This window comes from Panthera tigris, chromosome B1, assembly GCF_018350195.1.
Source record: "Panthera tigris isolate Pti1 chromosome B1, P.tigris_Pti1_mat1.1, whole genome shotgun sequence".
In the NCBI taxonomy this organism is placed as follows: domain Eukaryota; kingdom Metazoa; phylum Chordata; class Mammalia; order Carnivora; family Felidae; genus Panthera; species Panthera tigris.
In genome coordinates this window covers 21,470,388-21,493,829 of record NC_056663.1, presented here as the reverse complement: position 1 = coordinate 21,493,829, position 23,442 = coordinate 21,470,388, and the positions used below count along the sequence as shown (strand labels likewise).

At 38.3% G+C, this 23,442-nt stretch overlaps 1 protein-coding gene and 1 pseudogene across 3 annotated transcripts in view; one reads left to right on the top strand and one right to left on the bottom strand.

The window, feature by feature from the left end:
• MICU3 (mitochondrial calcium uptake family member 3) overlaps positions 1-23,442 on the top strand; it is a 107,381-nt gene that overhangs the window by 5,277 nt on the left and 78,662 nt on the right. The window lies entirely within an intron of this gene.
• On the bottom strand, positions 21,114-22,471 carry LOC102957579 (annotated as a pseudogene).

The window sequence follows — 23,442 nt, the reverse complement described above, 5'->3', positions numbered from 1 at the left end:
AGGGGTTGAAAGAAACTCATGAGGTCTGTCTGCCATTTTGTCAGAAATATTTTAAACCTGTGTTGCCACTTCATTTATTATGCTTTTCTCCCCCCCTTTTTTTTATTATGCTTTTATTATGAATTTCTTGAGGTAGTAGAAATGATTCCTTTTGAGGTTTAAAACTGTACTAAGAAAGTTGATGCTTAAAGCCTCTTTTACTCATCATGTTACACTAAATATAAGCCTAGCAATAAATTAACCTGTACATGTGATGAGAGTGTATAATTTAACTGATAGGCATGAACAGCAGTAGCTTACAGATCCACAGTTCTATTACTGTAACCTTGAAGATTTTTGTTTTTAAAACATTGCCTCTCAACTTCCTGCAGAAGGCTTTCCCTTACTCTATTAAAATACCCCTGCTTATCCTACACTCCCAGATGATGACTTTTGCAATTCTATGTTAATTGTCTTCTCTGCTTTTTTTAGCCCTTTAAGAGGCATTGTGTTGGTCTTGGTCACCTTTATATCTTCATTGCTTGGTACGGGGCCTAACCCTGGTAGACACACAATAAATATTTGTCAAGTGAATAAGCCCATGCTAAACATTTACATGGGACACACACACTGAAAAGCACAACCACATTCTGTGAGAACTAATAGTTTTAGTATTTTGTTCCACTAAATGCTGGTTATTTATAACATTAGAATTGGGAAGACTTTAGTCAAGGTCAAAATTCCAGGCTTTGGGAGACCAATCACATGACACTATTTATTTTAATTGTGCAAGTTTGGCCTGCCAAAATTTCTCAGTAGACATGGCCTTTATTAATATCATAAAAAGATGTTGACAAGATTCTGCTTAGAACCTTACAAAAGCATTATTTTTTATTAGGGGAAAAAATTTTGTTCTAGAACTGCCTTTTTGTTTAAGGTCCAGAGTAAAAAAATTTAGATTGCTTAATACACTTTCATCCATATTTTACTTATTGTACAGAACACATCTATTTTTGACTTGCATCTCTTAAAAAGTTTTAAGCAACTTAATTTAGTTTTACTCTCAAATGGAGAAGACAACAATATTTGTATCTCTTTGGTAGAGTTCTATAATAATTGCCAATAATCATGCATTTTTAATTTATTTCACTGTATATCTTTCCCAACTTCTTTTTAAGGTAACGCATTTTGAGACATGAGGTTATGCTTATTCTTTCCCAGAATATTGAAGAATTTGCTAGATGTATAAATGTAGAAGATTCCCAACTTTTTATAGACTGAGAGAAGCCACAAAGATGTAAAACTGAAGATAGGCTAATTCTGTGTAGAAGAACATTGTTGTAAAGAAGGCTAAATTAAGTGCCTGATCCCCTCTTTGGTCACTCTGTGACAAATCCACCAAATTCTACCCTCATTCCTTCTAGTGGCCTGTGTTACAGATTCACATACTATGATTTGGGTGTATGTATATATCTTTTTTCTAAGTAAATCACAGAATAAAATTTGGATGAATTTGAAAAAAAATATATCCTCTTTCTGGTTACATCAAACTAAGAGTTATAAAACCATGTGCCTCTTTTGTCTGGGTTGCAATGAAAGATAGTTACAACATTTTATAGGTATCTTTTTATTCAGATTCACGCTGGGAATTAGGAATTGAAACTGTCATGACTTTCCACTTAAATTTAAAAAAAAATCTCATCTCTAATTCTCTTCTAAGACTTGGAAATTGTCAAATAATGCACAGCGGTCAGTTTGAATGAAGGTGTATACAGGTATTTTCCTTTGATCTATATAATCTCCCCTTAAAAAAAAAAAAAAGAAAAACATTTAATTCTATTTTGAATTGGAATTCAGGTAAATAGTATTTGGGTTTAACGTGACTTCCTAAATGATTCTAATATTCTCACATGTAATTCTGTTTATGTAATTTGAGACTGGACTGTTTATGAGTACTAAGTAAAATGTAGCTTCCCTCTCATTGATTGAATAAATAATTTATCTTTAATAATTTTTGAAAAATGGATGCCATTTTCTACCTAATGATTAAAGACACTTGAGATTATTAAAACAATTATATTAGTCCTAAATTTTTGAAGTGCCATTGAGGGAGGTTTCATTCATTCTCCATACAGGATATAAGCTTTGTAGGTCATAAGGTTTTAATAAATTCTTATTTAATAACTGAATGACTGAATTCTAAATCCCGAAATAAGTTATAATATCTTATGATTACAGTTCTTTAAAAAGCTTGCTTTTACAAAATCATCTCATCCATGCAAATTTGCATTTGACTTTAGAGATAAGAAAATTAGTGCAAGATAAAATAATGGATGTATTACCTCATTGTGTTATCTGTGAGGATTAATGATTGGACACGGAGTCATAGCATTTGTAGTAGATGTGAATTAATAACTAATTTCAGTTTCATGAAGTAGTAAATGCAGAGTACATACATTTTTGTTTCCTTCTCTCGCTCTAAGCCTATGAAAAGCCAGAAGATTTATTCTCTTTCGAGTCCTTAGTCTTTCAGTATTAAATACTTTGTTTATCTTATTTTGAGATGGTTGCTTACTCTTGATTTTGGCTCAGGTCATGATCTCCAAGGTCGTGAGTTCGAGCCCCACATGGGGCTCTGTGCTGGCCAGCACGGAGCCTTCTTGGGATTCTGTTTCCCTCTCTCTCTGCCTCTCCCCTGCGCTCACCCTCTCTCAAAAATAAATAAATAAACATTAAAAAAGAAAGAGGCATAAGGATACACTGACGGATTTTTAGCATGAGGCATGAGGATGATATAATCAAATTTGCTTTTTTGGACTATTACTTGACTGGATGGGGAATTAGAGGGAGGGATGGAATGCTAAAAAGGAGGAGGCCAGGTAAGATGCTGTTGCTTCTCTGATGAGAATGTCAGAGGGTATGATTCTCTATATTCTTTAATTTAAAAAAAATGCGTGTTGGACAGTTTTTATCCGTAATATTTCTTTAGACAATAAATGGTTATGACTTTAGTAGAAGAATAGCAATGAAGCAATGAGAATTTGCCACATTGGAGAGAGATTAAGGAGGTAGGATCAACAGGATTGGATTTTAGGGATGAGAGAGTTGGAAGAGTCTGGGGTGATACTCACGTGTTTGTCTTGGGCTCTAGGTGGACTGTGCAGCAAGTTCACAGAGACCGGGTCCTCAGGAGGAAAAAGTTGGGGGGAGTGTGCAAGGATTATGTTTTTAATTTGTACAGTGGATCAAGGTGTCTTTTGGACAGCGGAAGAGAAATCTCCAGTTGGATACACATAGGTCAGAAGCTCAGGGAAGAAATCTGTACTATAGCAATAGATTTGGAAATCATCAAGTGTTGAAAGTCATAAGAATGGATGACATTGTTCAGAATATGTAGAACATGAAGAGAAAAGCACGTAAGGAAAGAGTCCTGGTGAGCATCAGTGATTTAAAAGACTGTCAGTAAATAGAACTATGCAAAAAGCCGAGAAGTAAGGTCTAGACAGGTAAAGCCAGGAGAGTCGTGGAAGCCAACAAAAGATAGTACTTCAGATAAGTGCTCTAGTCAGTTTCAGTGAGCTCAGCCAGAGGAGGTCGGCATAGACGAGAAAGTGAAAGTGTTCACTGGATTCAGCAATGCGATCATGGGTGATCTTGGTGAGGTCTTAGAGGTGAAAATCAGATGATAGTTGGAGAAGTTGAGATAAAGTTAAAGAAAAGAGGATGTGGGCAAGATAAGGTATGTGTTGGCAATCCTTTTATAAATTTGGCCTTGAAGGGGAGGAAGGAGAGACAGTAGTAGATTAAGAAACGTGGAATTGATTTTTTTGCTTTTGGATGAAAGATCCTTAAATATGTTTAAAAGCTGAAGGAAAGAAGAGGAACACTAAACCCCAAGGAAGAAGAGGGGATAATTGATTTGCCAGGGACCAAGGTACAGATGAGAAATGAAAGTTAAAGCCCAAAAGAAAAAATGTAATCTTAGATAATAGGAACAATGCCATTTCCAGTGTGTAGGAGGAAGGGATGGGAAGACGCAGAGATTATACATGTTCACTGGCAACTACCTGAAGGAGTTCTTGCCTGATGGCTTCTGTTTGCTCTGAAATAGAAGATGATGTCATCTTCTGAGAGCAAGATAATAGAAATTTGTAGAGAAACCATGATAGAGATTTGGGGGAGAGTGGCATATTGAAATGGCCATTAAAAAAACAAACAAACAAACAAGAAACCAACTAGAAAACCATGAAATCTTTTAATTTCCTCATGTTTTCTATTTGCAAGGTTAAATATGAGTTTTTAAATGGCAAAATGAGTTTTTAACTTGCTCATGAAATGTAGTTTTTCAATGAATATTTTTACATGACACAGCTTTTGCTGTTTTAATTCTTCTTTATGTTATTCCACTTTTTAAGATATATAAACCTTAGTAGTATGATCTAATTAGTACTTTTTTTACCCATGATGTAATATTTAACTCACATAGGAAATGCAGCAAACTTATAATACAGTAGAGATTTTATTCTTCTGTTTAAACTTGATGGGCAAGTTTAAACCGGAGATTATTAATTCTCACTGATCTCCTGTAATTGTTGTAGCAAACACTGAGAATTTGAGTAACTTTGCTTTGTTTAGTGTAAACACTCTTGTGTTGAAGAAAAATGTGTTTAAAAAAATCAAACAAGTTTTATTTGTGATATTATCTAGCGTTAAAAAAAACACTTAGTCATTTGTGTACTAAACAGGATTTTCTAGATATGCTTTTTATCTTCCTCTTTGAGTAACCCTTTACCTCTTTATTCTCTGACATATTGATAGATTATGTAAGCTAAGTAAAATGTGGAAATTCAGTGCTGTATCATTACTTGATTATCATAGTAAGTGTTCATTGAAGAATTATTTTTCCAAATTGGGAAAGTAGAATTCATGTTTTCTGCTTTATTCCCCATTCACTAAATTACATTTTACTCATTTTAATACTCAACTCCATCTCCAGAATTTAGAATATAGCAAGTGTGTATAAAAGAATTTCAAATGATTCCATTTTTTCTGCTCTTTGATAAGGATGATATCTATCAAATTGATAATGTAAATATTCTGTAGTTGAGATATTTAGATTATCCCTTTCTCTGGAAGGGATATAAGGGATTATTCAAACGGCTTGGAACAATTCAAAATGAATTTTCCTAACCAGCTTCACATCAGGTCAGAAAGGTTCCCATGGGTTTAAGGTCCAGTTTAAGCTAGCTCCAGCCTGTTAAAATGAGTTATATTCAAATAGGATCATCTAAACTTCTTCCAACTACAGCTGACCCTTGAACAACAGGGGTTTGTATTGTACAGGTCCACTTATATGCAGGTTTTTTCCCCCGTAAATACAGTACCATAAATGTATTTTCCTTATGATTTTCTTAAAACATTATCTTTTCTCTAGCTTACTTTATTTTATCATAAGAATACAGCATATAATATAACACAAAATATTTGTTAGTCGACTTTTCATGTTATAGGTAGGGCTTCCTGTTAACAGGAGGCTATTGGTAGTTAAGTTTGGGGAGAATCAAAAGTTACACATGGATTTTCAACTGCACAGGGTTTGGCGCCCCTAAGTCCTGCGTTGTTCAAGGGTCAACTGTAATTTTATTCTAAAACTTTACTACTCTAAAGATGGGATGAGACTTATGATTCTCTCTCTATATACAAACAACATTCATTTTTCGTCCCCGAGAGATTAAGAAAGGTTTTGAAGCTATTACTATGTCAACCTTAATGATGGAGCCCTAAGGGCAGTGGTAGGCGGCTTTTGGACCAGGGTTTGTGGTGAAAGGAGATCAGTGTGACTCAAACTTTCTTTGTCACATGGCTTTCTCCATACTGATTCCTATCCAAATATCCAAATAAATGGGTCACATTAGGATTTTATGTCCTCCTCGTAAAGAATACAGTCCTAGTGACTGTACCGGTTCAGTGCTGTGCACATGTACTGTCACATATGTTCTCCTCTGATCTGCCAGCCCTGGTGATTACGTGATCCTCATGAAAGCCAGATAAGAGTTTTGATTCAAGTATTTTATAACACAGACTTAATCAAAGTGAATACATCCTATTTGGGGAGTAAGATTAAAATCTCTAATTCGTACTTTGATCTGATATTCTAAGTTTTATTAGAAATACAAATACTGGATGTTATTATGAAGTAAATATTTAATTATCAAAAAGTAATACATATATATCACCAAATATTTAAAACGTAGAATTTATCCTGAATTATTATAGTAGTTATTGTCAAATTTTTATAAAACTGCAGGCAAGCGGGCAAACTTATCAAGGTTCCTGCCATTTGCTGGCAAATTCTAGGAGAGTAGCACTTTGTGCCTTTGGTGTTTTACCCGCATCCCTCGCCCAGCAGAATTCAGAACATGGCTTAAGCCAGAGATTGGGTTGCACACTGATCTTTAGTAGAATGGTGAAAATTGAAAATTGGAAGGTTATGAAGAAGTGAACCAGAGAGGGATTATCTGAATGTCAGATAAATAAGAGCAGAAGTTACTCAGGTACCCAGGAGTGTATTATTTGATTTTAGGCTGATAGAGAAGTTCTTAAAATGGGTCTCTTTCGTATTTTTGGTGGTGTGTTTTATTAAGGAAGTTCTCTTAGAATCTACAAAGATAGTGGCTTTTTTTTTTTTTTTTTAGAAAGCTGCATTCTTAAATGTACTGTAAAATTCAAGTATCTGCAGCTGTGCCTTCTTAATTATAGGAGCGCAGAGTGGTCCCTAGGGAGTTAGTTTAATTCCTGTGGTACTAGTACTAGGACTCAAGGTATGGTGAGACAGAGGGGTCAGAGGTACCTAACCTAGAAAAATTGGTGAAGGAGGGCACTGTGGTATCCTGCTGGTTCACTCATAGCACCACATCCTAATCCAAAAGCGATTGTGATCCTCATGTAATTGTCTAGCTTGGGACGATATAGAGCTTCCTCCCTTTCTTTTCCCTCACTTCCTCCCTCCACAATGATCTGCTTACTCATTGCTACTTCTGAGTGCCCTTTCCAACAGCTTTAAACTCAGGGATTAAAGAGATATGGAAATAACATAGGCTGAAATAAGAGAAAACAAGGTACAGTAAAGAGCAGATGGCTTGGGATCAAGAGAAATGAGTCAAGATAATGACTTTGCCTTTACTTACCTTGACCCCCTGTATAGCAGGGTCAGCACCTTTTAATTGCCTTTCACAAGTCTCAAAAAAGCACTTTTATTTACATTTTATTGGCCAGAATATAGTCAAAATAGTCATTTTTTTTAGCTTATGTAACTGCAACAAAGCCTGATGAATGTTACCTTTATTTTATGTGCTATTGTGCCTAGCTAAAGATCAGAGTTCTCTTTGTAGGGAAAAAAGAGAATGAGTAATAGGTATCTATCAGTCTTTCTTAGGTGTGAAGTATATTGTATTAGGAAAATGACTTTTTTTTTTGAAACTGACTTCTAAATGAAATGAAAATGCTCATAAATAATGAAATGCCCATTTAATAAAATAAATGGTTTAGACTTCTGGTTCTTGTAATACAGCATACTATAAATCTGTCATAAAAATATTTCAGGCATTCTTTTAAATACCTTACTGTACTCAGGAAATTAAGGGAAATTGCCAGGGGCAGAAATAAGGAGGAAACTAACTAGAACAGCATGAGCTGTGGCTTACGTGGGCGAGCGATGGGTTATTATTCATAGAATTATAGGGACTTGGATTTTAATGCCGACTTAAGGATAGAAACAAGACCTTGAAAAGTTGAAGCTGAGACACCTAGAGCCCTCATCAGAAGAATGGACTAGAAAAATATCATTCCTCTCATTTTGATGACAAGGAGACCTGTAGATGTCTGCCTGAACTCCACATGGGAAAAAAAATCTGAGAATGTATAAACATGGTCCCTTACTACCTCATATGGGTTCAGAGTTAGAACTTACGTTACCCAAACAGAAAAAAAGCTGATGTCGCTGACAGAAAGAAATACAAAACTTTTTTGAAGGGAAATACCTTGAACATTAACTATATGTAATTCCTACAGAGAAGGTCTGGAAGAGGATAAACTCATAATCCAAAGGTACAAAATATATGAAGTTTTATTAAAAAAAAAAAGTTAAACTGAATGGATTCCTAACAAAGAATAGGATAATTTGGTTGAATCTGTAATTTAAGTATTTGAGAATGATTAAAGATAGTGAAAACTCAGTATGAAAAATAATAGGTAGATTACAATAAAGAATCAAATAGAATTTCTAGAAATGTGAAATATAGACATTGAAGGTTAGGTAGGTAAGGCAGCATATAGGACATAATTGAAGAGGCAATTAGTAATCTGGAAGATAATTTTGAAGAAACTACACAGAATATAACACACTTTTAAAGAATTGGTAAATAGGAAAATTTGAGAGACATGAAAAATAAACTGGGTCTAAAATTTGTCTCTTAAGGGGTTACAGACTGAGAGAGAGAAGCAGTGTCCTAAGAGAAATAGTTAAACAGTTCTCAGAAAAGAACAAAGATGTTAATTCCCAGATTTAGAAAGCATAAACAAAGATACATCTGTATTTAGTCAGAATGTAGGAAAACTGTAAAATCAAAGATAAAGAGAAGCAGGACAGGTTTATACTAGGGATAGTAGTTGGCCTGATTGAAGGAAGGCTAATTTGTGGCAATGGATAGAAGCCCGAAGACAGTATAATATGTCTTCAAAATGCTGAGAGAAAGTAACTGCCATCTTAGGTTTCTATACCTAACTAAATTGTCACTTAGGAATGAGTATAAAATAAATTCATTTTTAAGGATTGAAACAGTTTACCAGTTTCGGATCATCTTTGAAAGACCTATTAAAGAGTGGATATGAGGAAGAAATTAACATAAAATAAAGGGTGAAATTCAAGAAGGAATAGTGAATAAATAAATAAATAGAACTACTCTATAATCCAGCAATTGCATTATTAGGTATGTACCCAAAGGATACAAAAATACAGATTCGAAGGGATACACACACCCTGGTGTTTGTAGCAGCATTATCAACAATACCCAGACTATGGAGAGACCCAAATACCAAATGTCCGTCGACTAATGATGAATGGATAAACGAGATGTGGTGTATATATACAATGAATATTACTCAGCCATTAAAAAGAATGAAATCCTGGGTTGCCTGGGTGGCTCAGTCAGTTAAGCGCCCAACTTCAGGGTCAGATCATGATCTTGGACTTTGTCAGCACAGAGCCCGATGTGCAGCTCGAACTCACAGCTTGGAGCCTGGAGCCTACTTTGGATTCTGTGTCTCCCTCTCTCTCTGCCATTCCCCCACTTGCACTCTCTCTCTCTCTCTCTCTCTCAAAAATAAACATTAAAGGGGGTGCCTGGGTGGCTCAGTCGATTAAGCGTCTGACTTCAGCTCAGGTCATGATCTCACAGTCTGTGAGTTTGAGGCCAGTGTCAGGCCCTTTGCTGACAGCTTGGAGCCTGGAGCCTGCTTCGGATTCTGTTACCTCTGTCTCTGTCCCACCCCTACCTATACCATATCTCTCTGTCTCAAAAATAAATAAACATTAAAAAAAAATTTAAAAAAGAATGAAATCTTGAGTTTTGCCATGACATGGATGGAACTAGAGTGTGTTATGCTAAGCGAAATAAGTCACAGAAAGACAAATACCATATGATTTCACTCATGTGGAATTTAAAAAACAAAACAGAGCATATGAGAAGGGGGGCAGAGAGAAGAGAGGGAAACCACAAGAGACTCTTAATGGTAGAGAACAAACTGAGGGTTGATGGAGGGAGGTGGGTGGGGAGATGGGCTAGATGGGTGATGGGTACTGAAGAGGCACTTGTTTTGATGAGCAATGGGTGTTGTATGTAGGTCATGAATCACTGAATTCTGAAACCAATATTGCACTGTCTGTTAACTAGAATTTAAGTAAAGATTTGACCAAAAAAAAATTGGTAAAAAAATGAGGTAATTCTTAAACATTGCATCCTACATCAAAAATAATAATATTATATTGAAAGTAGTTAAAACAAGGTAGCCCCTGAAGTACCATTTCTTATTAATTAGACTGATAAAATTAAAAACACTGACAATAACTTTTGGCAACAAAAATTCTCATACTCTCTTGGTAGGAATACAAATCTTTGGAAAATAGGTTAACATTATATAGTAAATTGGAGATTCACATGTCTAATAACTCAGAAATTCTATTTAGGTATAAACTCTTGAGAAACGGAAACCTGTGCACAAGGAGACATGTTTAACAGTTTTTTACATGTCCCCAACACCTCAGTTTTTAATGCCACAACAGCGACTTGAAAATGTGTTTCTCTCTACCTACAGCACACCTCACTTTGCCCTGTCTCAAGTGAATGACCTCCATTTTTCACAGAGGAAATGATCTATCAGAAGTAAATTTGCTCATTTATCACTTCTTCACAACTAAATATGCCTTTATCTGTCCCTCACTTCTAGTTCAACAGGAATGAAGGAAACTTCCTGCAAAACTAAAGAAAGGAGTTTACAGTCTATGATTTTTCTCCAGCCGTACCCAGTAGCCCAAGAGGTGGAATGATAATGTATAATTCTGTCCTTGAGTTTTGAAGTTGGGAGTCAGACAGCTTTGAGGCTAAGTTATTAGAGGGGGCCATCTCCTTGAATGTTGAAGTTCTCTCTGACATGATTTGGAGTGGTGGGGAAAATCATGAGTTAGGTTTTAGAGTCCTCTTTAATAAGTGAGGAGGAATGCCTACAGGCTGCCATTGACAAGGTGGTAAATGATAGAACCAGGGCATATCTGCCTCCATCAGTATTAGTGACTCAGAACTTACTTGCCAGATATTAGTGCCTAAGTGAAGTTGGTGGCAGAGAAGAGCAGAGGGCCTTTGTCCTCTCAATGACAAAATACATAAACAAACAAACAAAAAAACAAAATTGATAGAAGACAGGCGACCAGATTTATTTAGTTCCGTAAGAATGTTAAACTCGTGGGAGTATGTTTAAGGCAAAGTTTTACTGATTAAGTAAGATTCTTGAAAATGAAAATATTCCACCCTTGGCCACATAAAATCCTTGGATAGCTTCTCCTTAATTTGTAGAATATATCACATTTGTAATGTACCCTTCTCCAAAAAGAAATACCAGAATATCTAATTATAAACTTTCATTTTCTGTTTCTTGTCAAGACATTCACATCGTCTCCAAGATTTAGGATCAATTTAATGTACAGAATTGTATTCAAATATGATCTTATTATGGTAAGCTAGTTTATACTAACAAGTAGACTTTCAGGTTTCAGTGGATTAACCCAAATAAAAGCTTATTTATTGTTTATGTAATATTTCTAGGGTTGTGTGTAGGTTGATAGAAGTCTCCTGTATGTGGCTCGCCTTCGTGCAGTCATTCTGAGATGTAGATTGATAGTGACTCTACCGTCTTCAACAAGTGACTTCTAAGGTTCCCCAGAGTGTCAACAAACGAGTTAACCAAAAAGGTGGTGGTAGTGGTTGGTGGTGGTGGTGGTGGTGGAGCAGAGAGGAATACGCAGGGACAGTTTCACAGGCCAGGCCTGGAAGTGGCACGTGTCACTTCTAAACTGAGTCAGATGGGTCATATCTAAGTGCCAGAGATCCTGGGAAATGTACTCTAGCTGTCTGCCTAGGAAGAAGGATTAACGACTTCATTAATATAATTAATATATATTTGTACCACCAATTACTTCAAACTTTTTAATTCTCATTATAGGAACTGTTAACTCCTCAAGTTTAAATGGAATTTTAATTGAAAGTATGTATATTAAATATCACAATGTTACGTGTAGATTTTATGTTGTCCTCAGGTAATCTGAGTAAATTGCAGTCTGCAAAAATAAATGTCACTGCATTGATGAAACCTAAAGAGTAAAGGAGAATCTGCCTCCCTACCTCAAGCCTTACAAGTTTCCTTGTGGTAGGAGAAATTCGTTGGCTTAATATCTACAACCACCACCTCTTTGAACCTGATCTGGAGCCACTTTCCAGGTGTATACTTCATAATGTGCTAGAAATTTATGAGCCTGCTATGGTTCCTGCAAAGAAACACTGCATAGTTCTGAATTTGGGGATAGCGGAGAACTTATTCTGTTTCCTTGAGCATCAGCCTTTTACTCTTTCTTCATAGGCAACTTTCTAGATGGGAATGTTTAAACTTTCTCCTAGATTATGAAACTGAATCTCATATAATACTCTCTAAGTATAAAACCTTGGGAATGAAGTTAGAAACTATGTATTAATTATGCCTTTAAAAATGTTTATATCTCCGGGCACCTGGGTTGCTGTTGGTTAAGCATCCGACTTCAGCTCAGGTCATTATCTCATGGTTCGTGAGTTCAAGCCCCATATCGGGCTCTGTGCTGACAGCTCAGAGCCTGGAGCCTGCTTCAGATTCTTTGTCTCCCCTGTCTCTGCCTCTCTACTGCTCACACTCAAAAATAAATAAACATTTTTAAAAATTGGGTTCAGGTTTAGTGTTCTGCCACAGTCTGTCTTTGTAACAGTAACTGAGTCATTTAACCTTTCAGGGTTATCACTCTTCTTGAATGTCATAGGAATCTATGATTTCTATGAAATGTCATAGATAGCATGATTGATTTGAATTTGTAAGGCCCATTTCAGCTATATAGTTCTTTAATCTTAACATCACTCTATTCTTCTTAATATTTTGATTATTACTAGTAGTTGCTTTAATCTTGTTCCCATCTTTTAATCCTCTCTAAACTTCATTTTTTGAAGTTTTTATTTTTATTCCGTTAATTAACATGCTATATTAATGTTTGAGGTGTACATAGCAATTCAACATTCCATACATTACCTGGTGCTCATCACAGCAAATGCACTCCTTAATCCCTATCACCAATTTCACCCGCACCCCTGCCTACCTCCCCTCTGGGAACCAGCAGTTTGTTCTCCAAAATTAAGAGTCTGTTTCTTGATTTATCTCTCTCTATTTTTTCCCTTTGCTTGTTTGTTTTGTTTATTAAATAACACATATAAGTGAAATCATGTGGTATTTGTCTTTCTCTGACTTATTTCGCTTAGCATTATACCCTCTAGCTCTGTCCATATCATTGCAAATGGCAAGATTTCATTTGGCTGAACAATATTCCATTGTATATATGTTTTAAATCCATTTTATAAATTAAAACATTAGTTTATAAACTTTGTCCCAGATAATGCTTTTGAAGCTTTTATTCTTATTTATTCAAGGGACATTTACGTTCTCTCAGAAAATAAAATGCCAGTGTGTTGGGAATCAACTGCCAAAACTAAGTAATATTATATAAACTTGTTAATCCTTTTCAATAATAATTTCTACAATTGAAAAATTGAATTGTTTTTAAGATTTTATACATTTAGTGCTTTTTTCTTATTCTCTTTTTGAAGTTGTTTTTGCTAAATTTAAAAGGTATGTAAATATTGTACAGTTGACCCCTGAACAATTCAGGGGTATGGGTACCAACCTCCTGTGCAGTCAAAATTCCACATATAACTTTTGACTCCTTCCAAACTTAATAGCCTACTGTTTACCAGAAGCCTTACTGATAATATAAATAGTTGATTAACACATATTTTGTATGTGATATGTGTTATGTGCAAATATTATAATATGCATACACTTTATTCTGACAACAAGGTAAGCTAGAGAAAAAATGTTACTAACAAGATCATAAGGACCTGGGGAAGATGGTGGCGTAGGAGGACACTGGGCTCTCTGTGTCCTGCTGATTGCTTAGATTCCACCCATATCAGCCTAAATAACCCAGAAAACTACCAGAAGACTAGCAGAATGGACTCGCTGGAGAAAGCGTAGACAAGAGGTCCATGGAAGACGGTAGGAAGGGCAGAGAGATAGTGCATGCTACAAGGACTGGCAGGAGGGAGCGGGGGCGGTGGAGGGGCAGCCTACCCGGCAAGACAGAGCCCCCAAGTCTAGCTTGCAAAAACAGACGGGCTGGACTCCGTGAGTTCTGACAGCCAGCGGGACTTAAATCTGGAATGTTAAAAGTCAACAGCTCTGCTCTCAGGTAGCGGGGAGGGCGAGAGGACACCGGGAGGGAGAGTTGTTGAGCCCTGGAAGACAGAGCTCAGCTCGGCAGGGGAATAAAGGGGCTGGTAAGCACCATTTCCCTCTCCCATACCCCAGCCGAAATCCCAAAGGGAACCAGTTCCCATCACCAAACTTGCTTGCACCGTGCAAACGCCCAATGCTGTGCTTCTGTGGATCCATCCCTCCGATGGGCCTACCTCTTTCCCCGTGCTGCGGGGCCCCTCCCACGGGGACCACCAGGGGCAAAGCGAGCTAAGCCTGCCCCTCCCGCCCCTGTGCACCTTGCGAATCTACCCTGGCTAGTATGCCAAATCCCATCGAAGCAACACCACAAGTCTGGCAGTGTACAAGTAGCCCAGGCAGGGGCCACACCACTCCACAGTGAGTCCTGCCCCTGGGAAAAGGGAAGATAAGGTACACACCAGTCTGACTGTGGCCCCAGCAGTGGGCTGGGGGCAGACATCCAGTCTGACTGCGGCCCTGCCCACCAACACAAGTTACTCCAGACAGCACAGGGGAAGTGCCCTGCACTTTGGAGCCACCCCAGGGACTACCCAAAATGAGGAAACGGAAGAACTCTCCTCAAAAGAAACTCCAGGAAGTAGCAACAACTAATGAATCGATCAAAAACGATTTAAGCAATATAATGGAACAAGAATTTAGAATAATAGTCATAAACTTAATCGCTGGGCTTGAAAAAAGCATTGAGGACAGCAGAGAATCTATTGCTACAGAGATCAAGGGACTAAGAAATAGTCATGAGGAGCTAAAAAAATGCTATAAATGAGGTGCAAAATAAAATGGAGGCGGCCATAGCACAGGTTGAAGAAACAGAGGAGAGAATAGGTGAATTAGAAGATAAAATTATGGAAAAAGAGGAAGGTGAGAAAAAGAGAGAGAAAAAAATCCAGGAGTATTAGGGGAGAATTAGAGAACTAAGTGATGCAATCAAATGGAACAATATCCGTATCATAGAAATTACAGAGGAAGAAGAAGTGAGAGAAAGGGTCTGAAGGTGTACTTGAACAAATCATAGCTGAGAAGTTTCCTGATCTGGAGAAGGAAACAGGCATTGAAATCCAGGAGGCACACAGAACTCCCTTCAGAGGTAACTTGAATCGATCTTCTGCACGACATATCATAGTGAAACTGGCAAAATACAAGGATAAAGAGAGAATTCTGAAAGCAGCTAGGGATAAACACGCTCTAACTTACAAAGGGAGACACATAAGAGTAGTGGCAGACCTATCTACTGAAACTTGGCAAGCCAGAAAGGAACTGCAGGAAATCTTCAATGTGATGAACAGAAAAAAATATACAGCTGAGAATCCTTTATCCAGCAAGTCTGTCATTCAGAATAGGAGAGATAAAGGTTTTCCCAGACAAAAACTGAAGGAATTCATCACCACTAAACCAACTCTACAAGAGATCCTGAGGGGGATTCTGTGAGTGAAATGTTGCAAGGACCACAAAGTACCAGAGACATCACTGCAAGCATGAAACCTACAGACATCACAATGACTCTAAACCCTTATCTTCCAATAATAGCAATGAATATAAATGGACTAAATGTTCCAACCAAAAGACATATGGTATCAGAATGGATAAAAAAACAAGACCCATCTAGTTGCTGTCTACAAGAGACTCATCTTAGACCTGAGGACACCTTCAGATTGAAAGTGAGGGGATGGAGAACTATCTATCATGCTACTGGAAGTCAAAAGAAAGCTGGAGTAGCCATACTTGTATCAGACAAACTAGACTTTACATTAAAGGTTGTAACGAGATGAAGAAGGGGCATTATGCAATAATTAAGGGTCTATCCATCTGGAAGAGCTAACAATTATAAAGGTCTATGCACCAAATACAGGAGTCCCCAAATATATAAAACAATCACAAACGTAGGCAACCTTATTGATAAGAATCTGGTAATTGCAGGGGACTTTAATACCCCTCTTACAACAATGGATAGATCATCTAGACACAGGATCAATAAAGAAACAAGGGCCCTGAATGATAACATTGGATCAGATGGATTTGACACATATATATAGAACTCTGCATCCCATAGCAACAGAATATACTTTCTTCTCGAGTGCACGTTCAGTATTCTCCAAGATAGATCACATACTGGGTCACACAACAGCCCTTAATAAGTATAAAAGAGATCATACCATGCACGCTTTCAGACCACAATGCTATGAAACTTGAAATCAACCACAGGAAAAAGTCTGGAAAACCTCCAAAAGCATGGAGATTAAAGAACACCCTACTAAAGAATGAATGGGTCAACCAGGCAATTAGAGAAGAAATGTAAAAATATATGAAAACAAATGAAAATGTAAATCCAACAATCCAAACGCTTTGGGATGCAGCAAAGGCATACCTGAGAGGAAAATACATTGCAATCCAGGCCTATCTCAAGAAACAAGAAAAATCCCAAATCAAAAATCTAACAGCATACCTAAAGGAAATAGAAGGAGAACAGCAGATACCCCAAACCCAGCAGAAGAAAAGAAATAATAAAGATCAGAGCAGAAAAAAACAATATAGAATTTAAAAAAACTGTAGAGCAGATCAATGAAACCAAGAGTTGGTTTTTTGAAAAAATGAACATAATTGATAAACCTCTAGCCAGGCTTCTCAAAAAGAAAAGGGAGATGACCCAAATAGATAAAATCATGAATGAAAATGGAATTATTACAACCAATCCCTTAGAAATACAAGCAGTAATCAGGGAATACTATGAAAAACTATATGCCGACAAACTGGACAACCTGGAAGAAATGGACAAATTCCAAGCACCCACACACTTCCAAAACTCAAACAGGAAGAAATAGAAAACTTGAACAGACCCATAACCGGCAAAGAAATTGAATAAGTTATCAAAAATCTCCCAACAAATAAGAGTCCAGGACCAGATGGCTTCCCAGGTGAATTCTACCAACATTTAAAGCAGAGATAATACCTATCCTTCTCAAGCTATTCCAAAAAACAGAAAGGGAAGGAAAACTTCCAGACTCATTCTGTGAAGCCAGCATTACTTTGATTCCCAAACCAGACAGAGACCCAGCAAAAAAAAAAAAAAAGAGAGAACTACAGGCCAATATCCCTGATGAATATGGATGCAAAAATTCTCAGTAAGATACTAGCAAGTCGAATTCAACAGCATATAAAATGAATTTTTCACCATGATGAAGTGGAATTCATTCCTGGGCTGCAGGGCTGGTTCAACATTCGCAAATCAATCAATGTGATACATCACATTAATAAAAGAAAAGAACCGTATGATTCTGTCAATTGATGCAGAAAAAGCATTTGACAAAATTCAGCATACTTTCTTAATAAAAACCCTTGAGAAAGTCGCGATAAAAGGAACATACTTAAACATCATAAAAGCCATTTATGAAAAGCCAACAGCTAATATCATCCTCAGTTGGGAAAAACTGAGAATTTTCCCCCTGAGATCAGGGACACGACAGGGATGTCCACTCTCACCGCTGTGGTTTAACATAGTGTTGGAAGTTCTAGCATCAGCAATCAGACAACAAAAGGAAATCAAAGGCATCCAAATTGGCAAAGATGAAGTCAAGCTTTCACTTTTTGCAGATGACGTGATACTATACATGGAAAATCCGATAGACTCCACCAAAAGTCTGCTAGAACTGATACATGAATTCAGCAAAGTTGCAGGATAGAAAATCAATGTACGGAAATCAGTTGCATTCTTACACACTAACAATGAAGCAACAGAAAGACAAATAAAGAAACTGATCCCATTCACAATTGCACCAAGAAGCATAAAATACCTAGGAATAAATCTAACCAAAGATGTAAAAGATCTGTATGCTGAAAACTATAGAAAGCTTATGAAGGAAATGGAAGAAGATATAAAGAAATGGAAAGACATTCCCTGCTCATGGATTGGAAGAATAAATATTGTCAAAATGTCAATACTACCCAAAGCAATCTACACATTCAATGCAATCCCAATCAAAATTGCACCAGCATCGTTCTTGAAGCTAGAGCAAGTAGTCCTAAAATTCGTATGGAACCACAAAAGGTCCCGAATAGCCAAAGTAATTTTGAAGAAGAAGACCAAAGCAGGAGGCATCACAATCCCAGACTTTAGCCTCTACTACAAAGCTGTAATCATCAAGACAGCATGGTATTGGCACAAAAACAGACACATAGACCAATGGAATAGAATAGAAACTCCAGAATTGGACCCACAAAAGTATGGCCAACTAATCTTTGACAAAGCAGGAAAGAATATCCAATGGAAAAAAGTCTCTTTAACAATTGGTACTGGGAGAACTAGACAGCAACATGCAGAAGAATTTGAAACTAGACCACTTTCTTACACCATTCACAAAAATAAACTCAAAATGGATAAAGAACCTGAATGTGAGACAGGAAACCATCAAAACCCTAGAGGAGAAGCAGGAAAAAACCTCTCTGACCTCAGCCACAGCAATTTCTTACTTGACACATCTCCAAAGGCAAGGGAATTAAAAGCAAAAATGAACTATTGGGACCTCATCAAGATAAAAAGCTTCTGCACTACAAAGGAAACAACAAAACTAAAAGGCACCCAATGGAATGGGAAAAGATATTTGCAAATGACATATCAGACAAAGGGCTAGTATCCAAAATCTATAAAGAACTCACCAAAAACTCCATACCCGAAAAAAAAATAATCCAGTGAAGAAATGGGCAGAAAACATGAATAGACATCCAGATGGCCAACAGGTACATGAAAAGGTGCTCAACGTCACCCCTCATTAGGGAAATACAAATCAAAACCACACTGAGATACCACCTCACGTCAGTCATAGTGGCTAAAGTGAACAAATCAGGAGACTATAGATGCTGGAGAGGATTTGGAGAAACGGGAACCCTCTTGCACTGCTGGTGGGAATGCAAACTGCTGCAGCCATTCTGCAAAACAGTGTGGAGGTTCCTGAAAAAATTAAAAACAGATCTACCCTATGATCCAGCAATAGCACTGCTAGGAATTTACCCAAGGGATACAGGAGTGCTGATGCATAGGGGCACTTGTACCCAAATGTTTATAGCAGCACTTTCAACAATAGCCAGATTATGGAAAGAGCCTAAATGTCCATCAACTGATGAATGGATAGAGAAATTGTGGTTTATGTACACAATGGAATACTACTTGGCAATGAGAAAGAATGAAATATGGCCTTTTGTAGCAACATGGATGGAACTAGAGAGTGTTACACTAAGTGAAATAAGTCATACAGAGAAAGACAGATACCATATGTTTTCACTCTTATCTGGATCTTGAGAAACTTAACAGAAGACCATGAGGGAGGGGAAGGGAAGAAAAAAAAGTTAGGGAGGGAGGCAAACCATAAGAGACTCTTAAAAACTGAGAATAAACTGAGGGTTGATGGGGGGTGGGAGGGAAGGGAAGGTGGGTGATGGGCATTGAGGAAGGCACCTGTTGGGATGAGCAGTGGGTGTTGTATGGATACCAATTTGACAATAAACTTCATACTAAAAAAAAAAAGAAGATCATAAGGCAGAGAAAATACATTTACAGTGCTATTTCAGAAATAAAAATCTGTGTATTGGTGAACCTGTGTTCAGGTGTGAACTGTATATCCCACCACTCAGAATTAATAATTGTTAACATTTTGATATTTTTTTCTAGTTTTCTTTCAGAGATAACTACCGTCTATGTGTGCTATCTTTTTTAATAGCAATATTGAGGAACATTGGCCTCTAATAGAGTTTCTCTTCACTTTTTTTTAAATAAACCTATAGTTTTAAGACAAAAACTGACAATGTGGTAGGAAGTTTACATTTAAACAAAGTTTTCAAGGAAGCCTAACACATGCCTAGCAAGATTTTATAATGGATTTTTAGATGCAGGTCTAGACTGTGTCAAGAACTAATGGATCTCATGATTGAAGACAGCATTTCAGGTATCAGGTAATTCTTAGGATTAGAAAAAGTCTTGTTTTGTGTTCTAAAGTGAACCACTGTGCCAGTGTGAATGTTTAATGTCCTGAGACCAGGGCTTTTGAAATCATTCAACTTTTAAAGTGCTTCTGTGAACTTGTGCTGTCAGTGCTGCGACCAGTGGCTTTAGGGTTCAAAATTCAAGTAACAGAGAGGCTCCAAGACTCTTCCATTCTGAGAGCATGGGCCTTTCTTCCCTACTTTCCCACTTTCTATACCACCTCTTCCCCTCCCCAAGTGCCTTGGCCAGTGGCTCGGATGAGCAAGCTGCTATTTATAACTTTATAATTGAAAAAGAAGCGTGTTGTCAACATCAAGAGTTAGCACTGCTAAGACAGAACAGTGGGCCTGTATGTGCTCCGATAGAAGACTTTCCCTCCTCAACCAGTTTCCATCCCACAAGTGGCAGCTGGTGATTTATTAACTCACTTAGTTCTTTCCTGGGAATAACATTAAGCTCAGGCAAGGAACACCTTGGGTGATAAGTTTCAGGCATTTTAAATAGTTTCTTATAGTCCTCATTTAGGTCACTGGTGACATTTTTTTTTTTTTTTAAGATAAAATATTCTGGACGTAGAACAAAATCATCATTAAGTTGTTCTCTCCATTGTTACACCATTTTCCCAGTCAGGCCCCAAATTTTAATAAAAAAATGATCCTACCTATCTCCCTTCGTACTCCATCCCTTGTACCCACAAATTACATACCAGTGATTACCAAAAACTACACTACACACACGCTACACTGTAAAAATGCAGCGTTAGCACTTTGGGGAAGCAGGCTGTGGGGTGTGGAGATGGTCTTTGAAGATCTACAGTATCTTTTGCTGTCCCACACACCCATTCTGCAGGTTTTGTCCTTCATGGAAGGCCTTCTGCTTTTCTCAGCAGAACCCAGAATGAGCTGCCTTGCACTACTTCTCCCCCTTCCCCTCCACTGGGATGGGTGTGCAAACTCCATGGCGTGGACGGGCTTTACTTGGGCTGCTGTAGAGCACAGCACACTGTGCTGACTCTTCAAAGGACATCCTGTCAAGCCACTCCTGTGGTGTCAAGGCAAGTAGAACTCCCTCCTCCCCACTTGAAGCCTGCAGTCAGGTATGACAGGGGCCGGTACTCGCGAGAGTGCATTCTTGTCATCTCTTTGTCACCATCCTCTGAAAGGCAGGAATGCCACATCAGCCTTTCCTCAGAGAAGGGTATGACCCCCTGCCCCCTGCCGTGGGCACTTGACATTGGCTTCCTTGGTGGGGACCAGGTCGTCCTCGTCAGATTTTTTCCATTTCATCAGGAACATGAGTTCTCCGCTGGAGTCTGTAGCTCCAGTCATCTGCTCCATCCAGCTCCAAACCACTGGCAAAGTCCCATGGCTTTTCTGACTCTTCTTTCTTCTTCTTTGGTTTGTTCTCTCCCTTATTTTCAGAGCCAGAGTCAATTTTGTGCTTGCCTTCCTCTGATTTATCTGTCCCATGTACTGTTTTCTGTGACTGTAGAAACTGGGCATTGAGGTCAGGGCAGTCCGGGTTGTCTTCCGGCTCCCATGTGTTGTCCTCCTCTCAGGACCCCTTGCACTTCAGGAGTATCCACTTTGCCTTTTCCACTCCATGTTTGGGAACCTTTTACACCCACGAATTCTTCCCCCTCTTCTAGCACCTCCTCCACTTTCTTCTTAATTGGTTTCTTCCCCACAGTGCCCGCCAGCTTTCTGGTCTAAAGGATGATGCTGCTCAGAGCTGTGCCCAAGAGCATGAGAGGAAACTTTGCCACACTGGTGGTGTGTCAGGCCGGTGGGGAAAGTGGCCTCCAGAAAAGAAACAAATCTCTTCACTTTTTAAAGCTTGTTTTTGTCTTAGCAATAGAAACAAAGGTCAATACAACATGATGGTTGAGATGTAGTCTTTGGAGTCAGAATACCTAGATTTGAATCTCAAGTCTTTCACTGCAGAACCTTGCCAAAGCTAATTAAATTTACATGCCTATGCCTCACTTTCCTCATCTGTAAAGTAGGGATAATAATAGTACCTACATTACAGAATTATTAAGAGCTTAAAATGGTCAGGCACATAGGAAGGTCTTGCTATGTGTTAACTTTTTTTTTTTTTTAATGTAATTAGATAGGGACTTTGTGTGTGGATAGCAGCACGGTTACTATGTCACATAACCTTCAAATCTACCCTTCATTGCCCTGCTTGTAATGCTGGTGTTGGAACTTGCCAACATTTCTTTTTTGCCAGTAGAGCTTGCAGCAGGGAACTGTAGGAGAAGTGATTTCTTTCTCGGACACTAGCGTACCTCTCTTCTTGTTCCTGGGGCAGCACCGTGAAACACCCAGTGACACTCATCTTCAAGCTGTTCTGTGCCAGGGGCCAGTCAGAAGATGGAAACCACATGGTAATTTGAATGCATAATGTTCAATATGAAGAATTATTAACTATTTATGATAGGAAAGCTACTGAGAAGGAATCAAAATTCAAAAGAATATTCTAGGGCCAAGAGAGAGAACCTAAGGAAAAAACAAACGTGGAAGGGCAGCTGCCTCCCCAGGTTGGGATTTAGGCCTCGTGAGAAAAAGTGTGTTCACAGCAAGAGCTTTTCCGCAGTGGCTGGGCTGAGGCTGGCAGACAGGGAGATACCAGCTAGAACTGGCAACCTGGAAGTCGCCTGCTGGTGTGCCCTTGGGCCAGTGTTGGCAGACAGGGAACCATGTGGTGGAATGTGCTTGCAGGAGATCTCCCACTGGGATGCAAGTAGGCCAAGGCTGGTTGGTGGGCAGGGAACTTGAAGTTGTGACTGGTAAGCGGGGAACCCCTCCACAGGGATCTAGGTAGGCCAAAGACTCTAGGACTGATCTTACTTAATATTCGCTTGTTTGTTTGTTTGTTTGTTTGTTTATAAAGGATCCGACAGAATGGGTTCCTCCCAACTCAGATCTCCCAGTATTCGAGTTCCTCCAGAATAAAATGCCAGCTTGAGGGAAATGACCTGCCAGAACATTTTTAAGACCTGTATAAGTGAGTAGAGAAAAAGGGCCGATGAGTCACTCTGTGGTTGGTGTTCTGGACTGAATGTTTGTGTCCCCCCGAAATGTATATGTTAAAACTCTAGCCTCTCGTGTGGCTGTATTTGGAAATAGCATCTCTAAGAAAGTCATAAAGTTAAATGAGGTCATAAGGGTAGGCTCCTGGTCTGATAGGATAAGTGTCCTTATAAGAAGAGACACAAAGAGAGGGAGCTCACTCACACTTTCTGAGTGTGCCCACACACCGAGGACAGGCCATGTGAGGATACCGGAAGAAGGTGACCATCTGCCATCCAGAAGGACTTCTCACCAGAAACTTTCTGTGCTGGCACCTCAATCTTG